Genomic DNA, 19,068 nt, shown 5'->3' on the forward strand with positions numbered 1-19,068 from the left:
ACTAATCTACTCTGCTCAAATGAAATTGCAAGAATGGAAATGCTAGTCTACGCTTGCAGAAAGGAAATGCTAATCTACGCTTGCAGAAATGAAATTGCAGAAAGGAAATGCTAATCTATGAAAGCAGGAAATGCTAATCTATGAAAGCAGGAAATGTCTATGCTACTTTTGCAGAATGGAAATGAAATAAACTACTTAGCAGAAGATTGTAGTGGAAAATAGAAGAAAAGCGACAATCACCAATACTCTGACGCTTCCCCGGCAACGGAGCCAAAAAGATGGTGGGCTCCAGTATTGTAGCAATAATGCTACAACTCCTGGGGCTCCCTATCTCTAATTTTATCAACCCGGTAGTTCGTACAAACTTGGAAGCGACGGTGTTGTATGCACAAGTACTAGCTCTTGTCGCAGCTGTCACTTGGTCAGCTGGCACAAGTCTGCTAGGGCTCAAGCCAACTTCTATATGCTCTCAGAAGAAGCTTTCTAAATGATGGATGAAGGCTATCTCAAGGGAAATTGATCTACTTTGCAACAATGAACTGAAAGCCAACCAAAACATGGAAACCCTAGTAAACCCTAATCTGACTAGTTTAACCTCTATGATGCAATAGTGAGAGTGCAAATGTCTAAAAAGGATGCCATTACTTCTAATGATGTGAAATGCATGAACTCAAACTACTTCTATGAAAGAGAACATTGGTTTTGTATTTTTGCTTTAGTGATGGAGTGATTATGAATTTGTCTCTTATTAGGGTTTGGCTGTGCAGAGGTGGTGCGAAGGGAGAGAAAGCTTGGGAAAGGTCAGGATGGCTAGGAGAGGTCCCAGAGGGTCCCTAGCATTAGTCCACAGAGGTCTACAACATTCGGATGCTTGGCAACCAAGTTTGCAGGCTTCTACAGGATGTCTGCAGGGGATCCTACAGGAAACTAAGGAATTCTACAGGAAGTCTGCTAACTTCTACAAGATGTGCTGTAAGTGGAAGTTTTGGGTGATGGTGAAGGGATGGAATGGTTTGGGTGGATAGGTGAGGTGGAGATGGAACTTGTGATGACTTAGGGGCAGAGAAATAGGACAGAGAATGAGTGCACGAGGTTGGTTGGTGGATAGAAGGATGGCAGCAACGAAAGGTCAAAAAGATGAAGCTACGTGGCAATGGATAAGTTGGAGGGTAAACGAGTTGGACAGAGGCCGAGCAGGTGGCTTGAGGAGAGGTCAAGAAGAATAAGAAGGAAGTGGAATGATATGGAGCAGTGTAAATGAAACAAATGACTTATGTCTTGCACCAAAAACGAGAATTCATTAACCTATGATACCTGTGCCATTAAACCTATGAACAGCAATGTAAAACCGAGAAAAGAAACCGTGCATGGAATGAAAAATGTAGAAGTATGGTTCAATATCAAAAGTGCATGGATGGATCTTCAATGACTATGTTGCAGCTTGCATGGAAGTAAAAGACTGCGTTTCTTTTTGGTGGTTGATATGGACTGCACCACAATCCCTAAACAGAGATGGCAGTGATCTCTAACAACCTTTTTCTTGGAGCTCCTGTGTATTACAAACCTCCTATCAGAATCTAAATAACTGAAAGAAAAGTAACCATAAGCTAATCCTACTCAATCACGCAAAAACTAAATCAGCAGACTGTAAATTCGAATTGCATGTCAAAGTAAAGAAACAAAGTGCTGTAACGAAAGGAAAATAACACTACAAAACAGAGGAGGTCTATTGCTCTCAGGTTGGGCCCTAACCTGAGAGCTATAGCTCCCTTAGAAACTCAGAATCAGATCCAAATCTGCTTGCCTTTATTCATAATCAAAAGTCTAATGTCATGCCAAAACTGGCTTACAAATTAACAAAAACCGAGCTGTAACTCGTGCTCAGAGATTACAATAGCAATTCCAAAAGTCCAAAAAGCTTCTAACAAAGGCTACGGCCTCCATATTTATACAAAATGAGGATCAAGCTGGCTGCCTTCATTCATGGAGCTTGGCTGTCTAACTGAAAGTCAAACTGCTGTAAAACTGTTGATCCTGTAGAACGTGTTGGCTGCCTTTGAGCTCGGTGGGGAGAGCTGTTAGAGCTCGGAGTTTAGGTGAAAAGCACGAGGGAAGTCATTTAAAGTTGTAGACAACCTCCCTATAAACATGCGATGCCACCTTTGTTGTCTCCTTGTCTCCTTTTGCGTGGTCTTTTGCTCTCTTTAATGCCAAGAACCTGAAATCATCATGTATTAGTCACATAGATATAATGCCTGCCCTTCTTCCTACAAACAACACAAATATACTAAGAAATGAATGCATAAGTGGTAAAAGATGAATGGTTGAACAAGGTGAGTAGGCCAATATGAGCCCAAATTGTACCAAAAATTGGGGCTCATCAGTACACATCAATGTGCTTGGTCTTGCTTTGATAAGTTGGATTTGTAGCCAAGTGAATAACACTTTGACTGTCACAGAGCACATTCACTCTCTCCTGCATCCTTCCAATCTCATCAAGTAGACCCTTTAACCAGATTGCTTCTTTACTGGCATCTGAAGCAGCTATATTATGCTTCGATAGTGGACAACAAAACTATTTCTTGAAGCTTTGACATCCAACTAATTGCTCCACCTGCAAGAGTAAAGACAAACTATAGTAGATCTCCTTTTGTCCAAATCACCTGCATAATTAGCATCTACATATCCAAAAACTAATCCTTCACTACCATTAAAGATGATTCAATGGTCACTTGTGCCTCTTAGATATCAAAGCACCCATTTCACTACTTGCCAATGTTCTTCACCTGGATTTGCCATGAACCTACTGACAACTCCAACTGCATGTGAAACGTCAGGTCTTATATATACCATCGCATACATTAAGTTTCCTACAACATTTGCATATGGTACATGAGACATATACTGCTTTTCTTCATGAGTTCTAGGACTCAAAACCGACGAAAGCTTAAAATGGGAAGCTAATGGAACATTAACAGGTTTCACATTGTTCATACAGAACTTTTCAAGTACTCTTTCCACATATTTCTGTTGTGATAACCAAATCTTACCATTTTTTCTGTCTCTGTGTATCAGATCCATGTCCAAGATATGTTTTTCTGCTCCAAGATCCTTCATATCAAACGCTCTAGAAAGCTGATTCTTTAACTTGTTGATCTCTTCCATGCTTTTTCTTGCAATAAGCATATCGTCAACATACAAAACTAAGATAATGAATATGCCACTGAAACTCTTGAAGTATACACAATGATCATACACACTTAGACTAATAAATTTTTGCCTCACCATGAAGAAGTCAAACTTCTTGTACCATTTCCTGGGAGACTGCCTCAGGCCATAGAATGATTTCCTAAGCTTGCAAACAAATCTTATACTGTGACCTTGTAGAAAACCTTCTCACTGTTCCATATATATCTCTCCATCCAAATCACCATGTAGAAAAGTTGTTTTAACATCTACCTGTTCTAACTCAAGGTTAAGTAATGCAATTAGTGCCAACACAGTATCAATAGAAACAAGTTTCACAACTGGTGAAAAAATCTCATGAAAGTCGATACCTTCAACCTGGGAATACTATTTTTCTACCAGTCTCGCCTTATACCTTTGGATACTTCCATCAACTTTCTATTTAATTTGAAGACCCATTTGCATCCAACAAGACTTATCCCTTCAGGAAGTTATACAAGATCCCAAGTATTGTTCTTGGCTAAGGAATCCATTTCTTCTTCCATAGTCCTTTTCCATTTTTCGCTATCTGTATCATATATTGCTTCTTAATAACAATAATGTTCCCCATCTTCAGTAATCAAATCAAAAGATGAAGCAGAATCTTCATACCCTTTTAGAGTTTTTCTTTCCCTTGTAGACCTTCTTAGAGTGACTGGTTGTTGAACTGGTTCAGAAAATTCAACAGCTTCCTTTGTATCCTCAACGCCTTTTCCTCCGGAAGTCTCTCCTTCCTTTTGAATTTCAAAGAAAGGTCTAGCCTCCAACTAAATTTGTTGATTTGACGATACTTGTTCCTATTCAATTCTTTCAACATTTGATTTTAAAAGAGAAGATTCATCAAATGTTACATCTATCCTAATGACTATCTTCTGTGACGTAGGATCCCACAACCTGTACCCTTTCATCGCATAGTCCTACCCAACAAAGACATAACATTTCGATTTTGGATCTAATTTTGAACGCTGATTTTTAGGAATAAGAGCATAAGCATCACAACCAAATATTCTTAAATGTGAATAATCACAAGACTGACCTGATCAAATTTCTTCATGAATTTTACAATTAATTGCTACTAAAGGTGATTTGTTAACTAAATAACAAGTAGTGGACACTGCTTCTACCCACAACTCCTTTTGCAGGTTAGCATTGTTGATCATGCTTCTGGATCTTTCCATAAGAGTTTGATTCATATGTTCAGCAACACCATTTTGCTAAGGAGTATAAACAACAGTTTTGAGTCTAACAATTCCTTCATCCTTACAGTGTTGTTCAAATTCTAGAGAAGTAAATTCACCACCGTCAATTCTTGAACATTTAATTGATTTGTCGGTTATTTTTTCTACCATTGCTTTAAATTGTTTAAAGACATTGAATACATTAGCTTTCTTTTTCAGCATAAAGACCCAAACTTTATGGGAGAAATCATCAATAAAAGTTAAAAAATATAGAGCACCTCCATATGATACAATAGGAGATGATGCTCACATAGCAGAATGAATATAGTCTAAAATTTCTTTACTATTATGACTTCCAGTTTTAAATATCTATTTACACTATTTTCCATACACACAATGTTTACACAAATCCAACTTCAAGGATTTCAAAACAGGAAGTGATTTACATTTCATCAGTACCTGAAGACCTTTCTCACTCATGTGACCCAATTGTTGATGCCATAGGCGAGTACCTTCTTCTTCTTTCTCTGACACAATCATTGCTTCACTGATATGAGTACTTCCTTTGAGTCTGTAAATATTTCCAACCTTTTCTGCTTTCATAACAACTTGGGCGCCTTTAGAGACTTTTAGCACTCCATTCTGACCTATAAACTTATAACCATCTGAATCTAACACTCCCAAAGAAATCAATTTTTTCTTCAAATCAGATACATGTCTAACACTAGTTAATGTTCTAAATGTGTTATCATACATTTTAATCCTAATATTTCCCTTCCCGACAGTCTGACATGATACATTATTACCCATAAACATAGAACTACCATTTACATCTTCATATGAAGTAAATCAATTTCTATATGGACACATGTGATGAGAAGCACTAGAGTCTAATAGCCAACTTTCAAAATCCTGAGAGACATTACACACAGGTCAACTTTCATCTATCATACATAATTCTTCAGCAGATAAAACTTCACCTATCATACCTGAATCAACCTGATTTGATTCCTTATTTGGATTATCAGACTCTTTTCATTTCCAATAGTCTTTCTTGAGGTGTCCAATTTTATTGCAGTGTCAACATTTTTCCTTACACTTCTTTCCCTTTGATTTTGATTTGGAAGACCCCCTTGCTTTTTCTCCTCTCTCCTTTGACCGTCCTCTGGCTATCATGGCTTCTGGTGAAATTGTCTCGATACTGGATTTCCTCCATACTTCTTCAGATAAGAGAGCTCCCACAACTAATTTAAATTTCAAAGAATCAGCAGTGCTCAAACTAATTGAAGTTACGAAGTGGTCCCACGACTCAGGCAAAGAACACAACGACGTTATAGCTTTGTCTTCTTCCTAAATTTTAACTTCCATATTTGTCATATAAGTGTATTAAAAATATTTAAATGTTCTGCAACTTTTCTACCCTCCTTCATCCGAACACTGTACAATTGCCTTTTCAAATAAATTCTATTGTTTAACAACTTTTTCATATATAGCTTTTCTAGTTTTTCCCATAAACCTACAATTGTAGTCTCTTCAACAATGTTGAAGACAACTTCATCCGCCAGGCATAACCTGATGGTACTGAGAGCTCGGGCATCCAAGTCCTCCCAATTTGAATCTGTCATGCTAGCAGTTTTCTCCTTTGCCTCGTCTAGAGCTTTGTACAACACCCGTTGCACCAAAAAATCCCTAACTTCAGTTTCCATAGAGAAAATTTGTTATTTCCGGTGAATTTCTCCACCTCAAACTTTGCATTCATCATCTTGGCCATTTCTTTCCTCCTAGGTTTCAGTCTGCGAACTAGGGTTTCTTAACAATAAAATTGGTTTGTCTTCTTCCAACAAGGGTTTTCCAATTTTTCTATCCACAAAATCAATTTCAAAATTTTGTTCCTTAATTAAAATAATTTTTCAAATTGACTAAAAAATAAATAAAAGAAAAAGAAAAAAAATCTACAATAGTTTTCTGGAAGAATTCCCTTTAATTTATGTTTCCTTGACAAAAAAAACCTTTTTTTTCAATGAGCCCTTTTCTTAAAATATTTCAAAAATCCTAAGACTGCCTCGAATACATAGAAATTTATGTACTTATTTTTTAAAAACTTCAAATCATATGCTCAACATAGTTAAAAAAGAAACTGATTTGTTTTCTTCAACTCACAGTTTTCCAATCTATCCACTCCAAACAAAAAAAACCAGAATTCATTTTTTTTTTATAAAAATGCCTCTGATGTTTCTTTCTCCTCTGCATTGGACCTTTGATTTTTTCGGCAGAAGCCTCTAAAAAAACAATGGGCTAGATAATCAGATTAATCAGCCTCTATGCAGTTTTCTCCCTCACATTCAGCGGAAATCCCTCTTCAACAAAAAAAAGGTGGAACACGGGCTATGGTGTAATCTGCTCTGTCAGGCAGTGAAACGACGACGTCTTTCATCATATTTCTACCAAACACTTTCACCTTTTCTTATGCAACATATCCCCTTCTTCACACATAAATAGCCCAGCCGTAGTGTATTTGAGGGTTGCTTTCGTCTTTTCTTATGCATCATCTCCCCTTCTTTCACAGAAATGACCCAGCCACAACGCTTTCACCTTTTCTTATGCTCTTCGAGAGCTTGGGCTCCCAATATTCACGATGTCTCCTCAATTCAACTTGGCTCCAATACCAATTGTTGGCCCAAGCAGCAAATTCACCAAGAACCAAGAATTATATAGATGAAACTGAATATAAGACTCAGGTAAAAAAAACACAAGATTTTTACGTCGTAAAACCTTGACAAGGTGTGATGGAAACATCCACGGGGAAAGGGATTGGATTTTCTATTAAACCAACAATGATTCTCCTTATTACAATATTTTAAGCATTCATCATTTTATAGGAGGCTCCTCCGTTACATAACAGTTGTTTCGTTATAAAACCAACTTGGCAGTAAATACAATTTTACACATATTTACAATTAGTTGTCAAATTCCAACACATCCAAATGGAAGTGCACTATCCAAGATGGTAGTATCACGACATGGTCGACTTGTATTATATTCTAATGATGATTTGAATCTGCTTCTTTACTCAATCAATAGGAAACTTCTTGCAACTTCTGAAACAAATGGTCGTATTATTTGCATGGAGCTTAGCAGTTGTGGTGAATTCTTGGTTTGTTCAGTGGATAAAGCACATATAATATTATGATCTACGCATTCACTTGAAATTGTAAGTGATATGATGCAATGGGAAAATTTATTTTGACATTGAGTGTGAAATCAGAACATTGTTTCTTAGTCGGGTGACAATATGGGAGCCTCCTCGCTATTCATTAGAAACTCCCCAGCAGCATAAGAGTAGTCTTCTTCAAAAAATTAAATCAAGGACGTTTGCAATAGGGTCACTAAGTTGGTGATTTATGGATTCAACAAACAACATAGAATGGCCAGCTGAGCAATGGGATATAGTTGCTTCAAGTCTTTTATTTCAAACTATCAAATCATAGGCATTTGTAGCACAATGTAGCTAAGTTGGAAAATCAGTTTTGGAGTGATAAAATGGATCCAGCATTCAGCATACATTAGACCAACGAATCCATTGCTTACAATCGATTCAAGTTATTTTATCAAAGCTTCAAATCTCAAGAGTTTTCATGGTAACTATGTTGGCAGCTTTGTTCAAGTAATACAGTGGATCTAGTATCCAAAATACATTGGTCATTTGAGCCATGATTCACAGTTTCTTAAGGTCCTTTTTCTTTTCTCATATTTGTTTTCTCGCCCAAATGATCATATGTTTGATTAGTATGGTGTAGATGGGCATTTATTTCTGATGTTATTTTAACAGCAGATGATTTCCACATGCCCCGGTTTACTCATGCAAATTTCGTTCTGAAGAAAAAAATACAAATCAAGTGAATCTCTTATTCTAATGCACTAATGGAAATATTCGTTTAAATATTGGTTGATGTACAAGATACCAAAATGTGACAGATATATGCAACCTTAACTAACATTATAGTTTAGTTTGGTTGAGAAGGTCATTTTTCAGAATGTCATCTAGTTCCTTCCCTTGGATAATTTTTTTTCTCTCCTCTTTCATATGGTAGAGAACAATAAATGAAGTTGAAGAAACTTGGATTGTATTCACTTCACATGGCTTATGTTTTTTTTTTCTCTTATATAATGTGTACATGATCCTTGCAGAGGTGGAACTACAACATGTTCTGAAAGGTTCATAGATTGATACATAAATGTGCCTTAAGACCGTTTGACTTGGTATTGGAAGATTAGCATAAGCTTCTAAAAGGACAAATGAGTGACCATGCTACATAAATTTAGTCTACACAGTGAAATTATTTTGTGGATGTTGGCAAGAGAGAATGATTTGGCTACCTTTTGTATCATTCCAAGTGAAAATAGAACTGGAATGACCTGCTGAGCTGTTGCGTGATGCCTGAAACTTAACCTAGATACTTGTAACAATTTAACAATCAACTGTACATTTGTCTACTATAATTTATTGCCAAATTCTAAAAATTATTTTAATCCATGGTGCAAGTATGTCTCTATGTCTTTGGTCAACATTTCAAACTCTCGCTAGGGGTGCATGTGTATGGAGATATGTATCATGTGGGTTAATTTTTTTATTTTTATTTTTACTCCCATCTTTTTCAGGAATTCTCATAGATGTTGGATGTTGTACACTATTGTTTGGCCAGTTTTCACCCTTATTTAAAAACAATCTTGCAGACTAGAGAATCTAGCTAGTAGTCTCTGCAGTTGATGTAAATATTAACTTTGAAGTCACAAGAAACTTCAAATCTAGCCAAAATGTTGCTATTATAATTATTGGATTGTTTATATGAAGTTCTCACCAATCAGAATTGTCCATAATATCTTCATTTTCAATAGACTTTTTAGACAAAGTAAATTATAAAACTAAAGTGTTGTTCTACATTGGACTTTAAAGTGCAGATTTTTACTTTATAAGATGCATTGAGTACAAGTCCTATTACTCATGTAGTTAATTGAATGGAAAAATTATACTAATGATGTCTATCTATAACTGAAGCCAACAAGACTGGCATTAATGCATCACACGCAACTAACAAGACTGGCATTAATGCAATGCACGCAACTAAAGAGATTTACCCAAAAAATATAAGTCCATTTATCATAAACAAGAGGCATAAGTTTCCCCAAATCAACATATGCCTTCTTTTGTTGCAGTTTACTTGCAAAGAGAACTCATGAAAAATGTTCTCGTTTTCTTTGTGATGAATGTAGCGTTCTATGGCATGATGACATTACCATGTGGTCATTTTTTTTTGCTGCCGATCATGAATTTCGAACAAAGCTTTGGTCCCTTTATGATCCTAGTACTGGAAAAACTATGTCCTTGGATCCAAAAACAAAGATTGAAGTCCCGGAAGATAGATTTGGACTATATTCTTATGACATTGTGGACCCTGATCTGATTATTCTTGGAGACCATATTGATGCTACTATAAATTCAGGAAATTCTAGGGAACCTGCTTTCAATGACAAGGGCTAGTGTGTGGGAATTGCATTTCAATCACTTAAACATGAAGATGCAGAAATTATTGGATATGTTATACCAACTCCGGTTATTACACACTTTATCACAAATTATGAACGCTCGGGAGACTAGACAAAATTTCCCATGCATGGAATAGAATAGCAGAAAATGGAGAATCCTGATTTGCATATTGCAATGGGAATGTTGTCTAACTAGAAAGGTATTCATGTAGGAAGGCTAGAACCAACAGCTCCAACAGGTACCTGTTGGCTGGGATAAGCTTGTCGTTTCTATAATATCTGTGGAAACTGGAAAAGTAGTTGCAAGAACTAACAAGGCTCTAGTTCGAAGTGGGAGTTGCCAGTGATCCGAAGCTGTGTCAGAAACTGTGCACTTTTTGCAAGATGATGCATCAAAAGGTCTCGAGGAAAAATTGTTCAAGTTTGTTGTTTCAATGAGATCTTCTCGCTCAGGCATTCTTAGAGAAGCTACAATAAACTTGGGTGACTATTTGAGTTCAAATTTTCCAGTTTCCATTGCTCTGCCACTGAAGAAGTGCAATCATGGAACTATTGTGAGTGTCAAAATTCAGTGCCTTAATCGAAGAGCAGGATCTAGAAAGTTTGAATGATGTAAAGAAGGTGCCATTGAATAGGATGATCAAAATTCTGTTTCAAATGATATCAATAAGAGATATGAAGGTTCTGATCTTATACTCGCTGGGAGTGTTGGATCCTCATCTGGAAGTCACTTGGGTTATAGTTTTCAACAAACTAAGGATGGAGCTTCTTCACCTGCAACCTCATGACATAGCTCAACCTCGACAAAGTTTTTATCATTTGGAAGTAGTATAGAAAATAGCTTACCCGGACAACAAGATTCAACTAGCTCTCGAGATGGCAGTGTAACAAATAGGAGAGGAAATGGCCAGAATTCGTCTAAATCAAGCCCTTCATCTTTCAATGGAATGGGTATTGGTGTAATGGTTAACCCGCAAAATAGTTACAGGAGTGATCAACTCAAGGTTCTCAAGGGAGCATAGAAAATGTTAACAGGGGCATGCATCTGACAACTTTTATGAGAGGCGATGACCATTCAAAAGGTTCCTTGGAAGCTACCGAGGCCACAATTCAAGAACTCTGTAAAGAAGAAATGATGTGGGAAAGGTAGAACCAACAACTCTAGTAGCAAAATTCTTGACATCGTAAGATATTCTTCTCAGTTTTGATGGAATTGATATTGCTAATGATGGAATTGTTCCTTTCAGGTGTGGTGAGCGCATAGGTTTTAGCTACATGTTTTCAAAGAAGTACACAGGAGAGCATGCCAACGTCAAAATTATATGTGATTTTGAGTATCATGAATTTGATATCGAGCTTTCTACTCACAAATGCCTAGTTCTTGCACATATAAAGGGGAAGGCTCCATCTTATTACATCATAGCTAGATTTGTATTTTCAGCTTTGTCTGTGCCATACCTTCATTTTGAATATGCAAAGGATTATGACTACGACATTCTAGTAAAACTGTTGGACAAGCTACTACTTTCTATGGCACGAACAAAATATGAATGGTTGGTGGTGATTTCTTGAGTCCTGGTTATAGATATAAATATTGGTTGTGAGTATATTGTAAATACATAGGTCCTGGCTTCCAATGGAGTGCATGTAAAAATCTCAGGCATCTTGCAGACATGGTGGAAAACTGTGAGGATGACTTTCTGAGATATGACCTGGAGAATCAATAGATTGTTGTTTTGGCAACAACAAAAAAATTGAAGGAAGCAACTCCTGATATTCTTGCAACACATTGCATAGCTTCAACTATGTCTAATGATTTGAAAAGATGAATCAATTTTCCAAAGGTGATGTTCCTTACATTCTAATCTGGTTATTCAAATGAATACTTTTTACTACTTCCACGACATGATAGGAAAGATGTTAGGTTGGGGATATCAAGAGGGTACTACTCTCTTTGGTTTTGGCTATGACCTTCGATAAAGTAACAAGCGTCAAGGTCCAGATTTTGAACCTAAGCTCTGATACCACGTGAGAGGACCCAACTATAGGTCCTCTAACTGCTACTACACTCATTCAAATAAATTTCTCTAATTTTCATAAGGAAAATTTCAAGTTTATAAAAAATCATAAGCATAACATAAACTAATTTAATCTACAACATGTATAACTTGTAACAATTTACAAAACTAAAATAAATGACGGATAATACCTATTCCAATAGCTTAGTTGAGATGCTCCTGAGCTCCATTCTCCTCTTGACTACCCAACTGGATTTGTCTCCTAGCCAACTAGGAAGTAATCCCTAGCCCAGTGAACGTCCATAGGTTCCCTAGCCCTCTAAGCCCAAGTCCAACTAGATGTAGTGTGTCAAAATTTAACAAACACTCTCTAGATCCAAGTTTGACCTCCCTCCTCTTTCTCCACATCCCTCCTCCAAAACAAGATCCTCCAAAACAAAACCAAATCAAAACCAATACCAAGGATCCCCTCTCTTCCTATCATCCTTCCCCTTTTATGCCCCCTTCTCTTCTCCACCTCAACCACTTATGATTAATGTCATAACTACCCCCTCATCCTTACATTTGACTTATCTTCTCCCAAGTAAATTTGAGAGGACATTTTTGGGATGAGATATGAATATATAATTTGGTAATTAATTGGAGAGGACCATGCCTTCTGCCAAGTAAATTTGAGAGGACATTTTGGGGATCATATAGGAATATATAATTTGGTAATTAATTGGAGAGGACCATGCCTTCTCCCAAGTAAATTTGAGAAGACATTTTGGGGATATGGATATTTAAATTGGAATAAATGGAAGGAGGTCATATCCTATCAAAATTTAAATTTGAGGAGGTAAGTTGGGAATTGAATAATAACAAAATTTATATCAATAATAAATTTATAGCTTCACCAATGTAGGTATGTACTAATATTTCTTGATAATTATAAGTCAATATTTTAAGGAAATTTAAACACTAGTAAAATTTGCATGATAAGAGTAAGTAGGGCATTACAAAAGGCATGACAATGGGAGCTGCTAAGAAAATATTCAATGTCATGATAATGTGTTCCTAGATTAGAATTGTTATCTAGATAGGATAAGAAGATAGAGTTAAATCAATTTTTTTGTATTTTTCACTTAAAAAAAGGGATACTTTTAAGATTTACTTATTTACTATTGATAAAAAACAATTAGTTTATGTTTTATGGTTGGCTCGATCCATGCAATGGATAACTCATGCATTGAACTTGGTCATGGAATTTTTGAGGATGTAAACTTATTTATTTCCATGTAATACAAGGTAGAAGGGGTTGGTTGTTTGGTGAACTGATTGGAGCATAACTGTGTGTGGTGTGATCTATTTTCAATAAATAAAATACTCAGTGCAAAACTTTTCCAGTTATCATTTAGAGATTCTTGTGGTACCTTATTTCAAATCTATGTTTCTCTTGTGTACTAGCTTTTAACTGATTTTTATTCTGTCTATTTTTGAAAGGTGCAATGGAACAACTTTTCTATGATTCATCATGCATGCTCTAGTACAACTATGTTTTACTATTTCATATGAAATGAAATGTATTATGCTTATGTTTATCTCGTTCTTCTAAGTACTCAATCATAAAATTAGTAGACATAATTCTCATATGCTCTATTACATGTGAATGAGTGTTTTTATATGTTTTATTTCCCAATTTACTGCAATTATTATCAATTCGAAGTATGTACTTGAAAAGCCTTTGTCTCAGTAGTTGTTTGATACATGCACTAGTATAATGAGTTAATAATATTATGGTCACATGCACTAATTTCCTATATTCCTCCACCAAGATTCCACTAAACTTTACAAATCTTCTTTCGATCTGGTCTCTGTCAAATTATGATCTTTAGAGTCCTCTGTCTTTAGATTTGAGTGAGGGAAACCCCTTTGGCTAGAAAGGACTAGTTTCTAGTCCAAAGTCATCTTGTGGTTACCTCTATGGCCATTTCCTCAGACTAAAGGGGTTTACTGAGTGTTAACAATTTTGATGCAAAGGCAAGCTCCTACTCATTATTACATCTGATCTTTTGGAGGCTCCAACCGACAAGAAGTTGTTACCTCAATTTTCTGCAAGATGCAACTGCAAGGAAGCTCCAACTCCCATGTGTTTTATGTATGTTACAACACACAAGAGTGTTATAGACATTTTTGTGCCTTACAACATTGAGCATGAAATGTCCATAAACTAAGGGATCCAAAGTCCCTAAACATGTTGTTCCTCCCCCTATAGGAACAAGGCTAACTAACCACAGCAATTCACAGAAGTTCTCCACCTGAAAACACTCAAAAACAAGCCAATTCTGGATCATGTCAACTGCTCCACTGAGCATCTACGCTGAATGTCAACTGCTACACTGGCTACCTGCGTTGAATATCAACTCCAACACTAGCTACCTGCGCTGAGCGAGTTTGGACATGTGGCAGAGTCATTCCTCAAGGTGTCAATGCCCAGGAAGCTTCCAAAATGACACTTGCATCAAGGAATTCAACTGGTGATGAGTAAGAGGTTCCAAATCTCCAAGTGGAAGTAAGAACCTCCAAGTGGACTCAAGAACTGAGAGAGGGAGAGGACACTAGTCAGATCTCAAGCTGACTCATCCTCTCTCCAAAACATCTATATATAGATCTCTCCTACATGAGATCTGGATGCTGGAATTTGGTGATTGCAAAGAATTGTTGTTGGTTTGTGGCTGGAAACATTGGGTGCTTAATGCTTTGAAGGGAGCTGAAGAAGGAATTCCATTCTGCTGGGAAGGAGATGCTGGATTGGATCCCTATGGGTTGTATCTCTTCCTGAACCCTGTTACTTATCAATACAGCTAACTTGATTCTTTCCTATATGCTGGTGTATTTTGTATGATTGCATTAGTATATATGATTTGCTTCTAATCCTGAATCATTTATGAATATGTATATTTGCCTTTGTATTGTGTTCTTCTCTTGTCGCAAGTAGCTATTCTCTTGTCATAGGTATTTGTTCTCTTGTGATCTCGTGGGATTCAAGTAGCTGTTCTCTTGAGCAAGCGAGGAGACAAGTAGCTGTGGACACACAAAGAGAAGAGGATCTAGATTGAGGGACAACTGGAAGACAACGGTAAGTCTACCAATGTCCCCTCTTTCACATTTCATAAAGGAAGAAATCATGATAGTTATATTCGTTTGTTGCTAAGGCGCTGTCACACCTTAGGTGGATAGGATCGTCCTGCATAGGCATTTTTCCCCACAACAAATTGGCGACTCCACTGGGGAAGAACTTGTTTATTCATTTCATTTGTGTTTCCGTCATTTGTTTACTTCATAGACTTGACAGCAACTATTGAACTGCATCTTTCCCGGATGCAAAGTAGAAAGTTGTTGCTTTGATCCAGTTGTTGGACTTGTCTATGATCTAAACTAAATCCACAAATGATTTGATGATCCTTGTGATAGTCCTTAGTACCCTATCAAAGTATCCCTTTGTTTATACCTTGCTCGTGTTTCTGATTTGGCCTGAAACAATTGATTTTTGAGCATTTTATGACCCAGAACCCAAGGGAAACGAGAGTTTCTCTTTCAGCGCAACTGCTGTGAAGGCAGTCTGCATTTCAACGCAGGTCCCGAAGGGGCTACCTACACTGAATGTCAAGTCCTCAGTGTTGAGGTTGCGCTGAACCAGTTTAGCCTTGTGCAGCTGGGGTTCTTTGTCCTCTGTTGCCCTGTTTTGATCTCTATTTTTGCAGCCTTTAACCAGCATAGGCACCAGTCTGATAAACCTTTTCTTTGCTTAGATTCCGCCTCTTTTTTTTTGTACAAAAAGATTGTGAATGTTTTTATGTGTTTGTGGCGTCATTTACAGTCTTCCTTTGCATGAGTAAAGTAGTCATTCTGTAGCCTTTGATTCAGATCTGATTGATAGTGATCTTAGAAGAGAGTTCATTGGCTGTTTTTCAGATTGATTATAGTTTTACTTTTGCTTATTGGTTTGAATTTGTCTCTTTCAAAGTGTCAAAACAAGTCTTTATTTCGAAAATTGCAAAGTGATTGTAATCTCTTCTACCCTTGTTGATTTCGAAGAAAGTGAACTTGTTTGTATTGATCATCTTAAAAGCAAATTCAAAATTGTGCAAAAAGCTTTCTTTGTAGGCATTTATACTAAGAAAGTGGAAAACAAACACCTGCATTGTGCATTTTGCATTTGATAGTTTGCATGTTGGATTTAGGGAAAGTGCATTAGAGTGTGCTGATTGCTCTTTGAGAAAAGATAGTGTTATTCTTTTCCCTTAGTAGCTAGGATTTTCAAAGTTGAAAAGATAATAAAGCTTGCTTATCATCTTAGACTGCATTTAGGAATTTGTATCATACATCTCGTGGTGAACCTTGAAAGGCAAACTTTAAAAAGATCAACCTAAAATAAACTGAATGAACCTAACAACGCTTTGTAACATAACGCACAACATAGAGGTCTAGGCTAGAGACGTGTTCCGGCGTCGTTAAGCCTAGTGACTGTCGATCTCGAAGAAGGTGGGTGATTCCTCCTGAGAGATGATAGCGCTAGTACGGATTGTGCTCCCGCGTACCGTCGCGTATATATTGGGAGACCCCTATAGGCATATATCTTTTATCCTTAGGAAGCCGTGTCGGCCGCCCTATTGATCGCAATGCAGTGAACACAGCATTCACGAAGATCGACCACCCGTACCGTAAAAAGTACTCTGTGGTTTTGCAAAAAGTTTGGCACACCCTCTGCCTAGATCTCCAGAGCAGTTTCTTTTGGCCTTTTTCATACTCTATAACAGAAAAAGTCCATCCGAGCATTTGTCACTTCGAGCTCGTTAAAACATCGAAGGAGACTAGAGTCATCTTTAGCTTTTTCTCGACTCTTTAAAACTGAAAAAGCAAGTTGTGTCTAAAAGCGTCGTTAACAATTTATTTTAAACGGAACAATCACCCTTTAATTCCTGCGTTGATCTTTAGGTTGAAAAGATGGAGCACACCAACCAAGGAGTTCCCCTTGGTGGGAATCCTAGTCCCTTCTCCTCTTGGGGAGATGTTGGTGCACCCCACATGGCCACATTGTCGCTTCCAGGACTGACAATTGGCCTACCAGTTTGGCTCTTTTCAACCAATGTCGTTCAGAATACCACCATTCCTGAACAGTCGAGTCAACAGTTAGATCAGACAAGAGTTGCCTCCCAGCCTTCAACTTCATCTTCCTCCCCTCCTTCCTCTTCGCTTGAAGGGACTGGTCGAATTAAAAACCAGGTTCCTAAGGAGAAGAAGGAGAAGAAGAAGAAGGAGAAGAAGAAGAAGGAGCCTAAGGCGACTGGGGGCAAACAAATGTCATCTAACAAAAATCCACACATCGCACTCGTAAGACCTAAATCGCCATGCGTCATCTGCAGGGGAGACCACTTCCGTAGAGATTGTCCCTGTATCCCGCGGATACTAAGGGACTGGTCCCCCGTTTGCACAATTCGGTAGCATCGACCTCTGATAGCCATGTTGACTGCTCACCGTCAACTAGTGGGAGTGAAGCTCCAGGACAGAATGGGAGAGCTAAATTTCCCTACAGACTGTGTGAAGGCGATCACGCCATCCACCGTTGTCCCTTCTTAGACGAGGAAAAAAGAGTTCTGGAAGATCGCCCAATTTTATGAGCGCATCTCCCTCCTGGATATCAAAGACTCCTGCCAAGTCCCTCACTAGTTGAGAATCCGGCCGAGCCACTTAAGTGGTCAGCCGAAGCACCTGTCATTGAAGAAGAATCATCTGGATCCGTGCCTGACGAAATTCAAAAGGTTGATACGGCAGTTGACCCGGTTTTTCCTTCAGAGGCTCCATCTTCGAATGACACCATCACAGAGGAGAATAAAGACGACACCGTCCAGATTCTCTTCATCAGCACCGACTCTGATGATCAAGGGGGAAATGCCACCATTCCTTTATCGCAGGAAGGAAGTTCATCGGAGCGATATCCGGTCGTATATTCAGTCCCACCACCAAGCAACCTGGTTGTGTCCTTTGATTGGAACCAACTAGGCAGACCCCGGTTGCCAGCCAGTATACCATTCAGAATTATTTGTCAAATATACAGAATGGTAATGGCTGACATTATCATTGATGAAGGGGCATCTGTGAGTATCCTTTCCTCTATTGCTTGGAAAGCGCTTGGTTCGCCAGCGCTTTTACCTGAGATGAGAAATCTATCAGGTTTTGATAAAGGAACCAGTCGACCTTTAGGGATCCTCCCCAATGTGCCTATAACATTGAAAGGGAAGACCGTTCAAATGAACGTGATGGTCGTTCAAGGACACTTGGATTATAACCTACTCCTTGGACGAGACTATATATATTGCATGGGAGCTGTAGTCTCCTCACTCTTTAGAGTAATGTGTTTTCCGCATGAAGGAAGAATGGTCAAGCTCGTAGATAAACTTTCGTTTCCCGGATCACACATCGCAAATAGTCATGTACCATCCCTAAATGGTCTATTCATGCAAGAAGTTTCTCAACCCACGGTCCGTCCTCCTGATGAGTGCGAGTAATCCGGGAGGATATGACTGGAACCCAGGGGGCATGCGTCCTGGCCTGTTTCGGCAGGAGAACTTTGGGTATAGGGTAGGTTTCCGCGGGAGAATATGACTAGTCCGTACCCCGTCCGTTATTTGGAAGAGGGGTTGTTCTGGAATAAGATTCTTTTGTCAAAGTTATGTGAGGAGGCGGGGGTCGTCACTCACCTCTGTCTATTTCGGTAGACATTGCCAAGGAAGTGTTTTGTTTGAAAGATTAACGAGACAATCTTTGGGTAACCTGAAAGAGGTAAGCCTCTCTCGATTAAAACAAATGTTTTGGCGGAGGGTAAGTAGAGGTAACCTTGAAACTCTGTTTTATACCTGGGGGCATGCAAACCTTTTGGAGTGCAAGCAAGGGGCGACTATTTATTTTTTAAATTTTTAGGTCCTCCCTTTAAACATGTAGGTCTAACCCTTTAAACTCATAGGATTAGCCGTTTCCGAACTTTCATAAAGAAAGGATGGGGAGCAAAGCTTAGTGAGATGAAGCTCCATAAAAAATAGAATCTTGATGAGAGACTCTTATCA

At 38.0% G+C, this 19,068-nt stretch overlaps 1 pseudogene; it reads left to right on the forward strand.

Annotated features, from left to right (window-relative positions):
• Window positions 1–5,577: 5,577 nt before the first annotated feature.
• LOC149264798 (protease Do-like 9 pseudogene) lies at window positions 5,578–11,776 on the forward strand (annotated as a pseudogene).
• Window positions 11,777–19,068: the final 7,292 nt, after the last annotated feature.

This window comes from Pinus tabuliformis, chromosome 6, assembly GCF_031772625.1.
Source record: "Pinus tabuliformis cultivar Carrire ecotype Pingquan chromosome 6, CPIR1, whole genome shotgun sequence".
Classification (NCBI taxonomy): Eukaryota; Viridiplantae; Streptophyta; class Pinopsida; order Pinales; family Pinaceae; genus Pinus; species Pinus tabuliformis.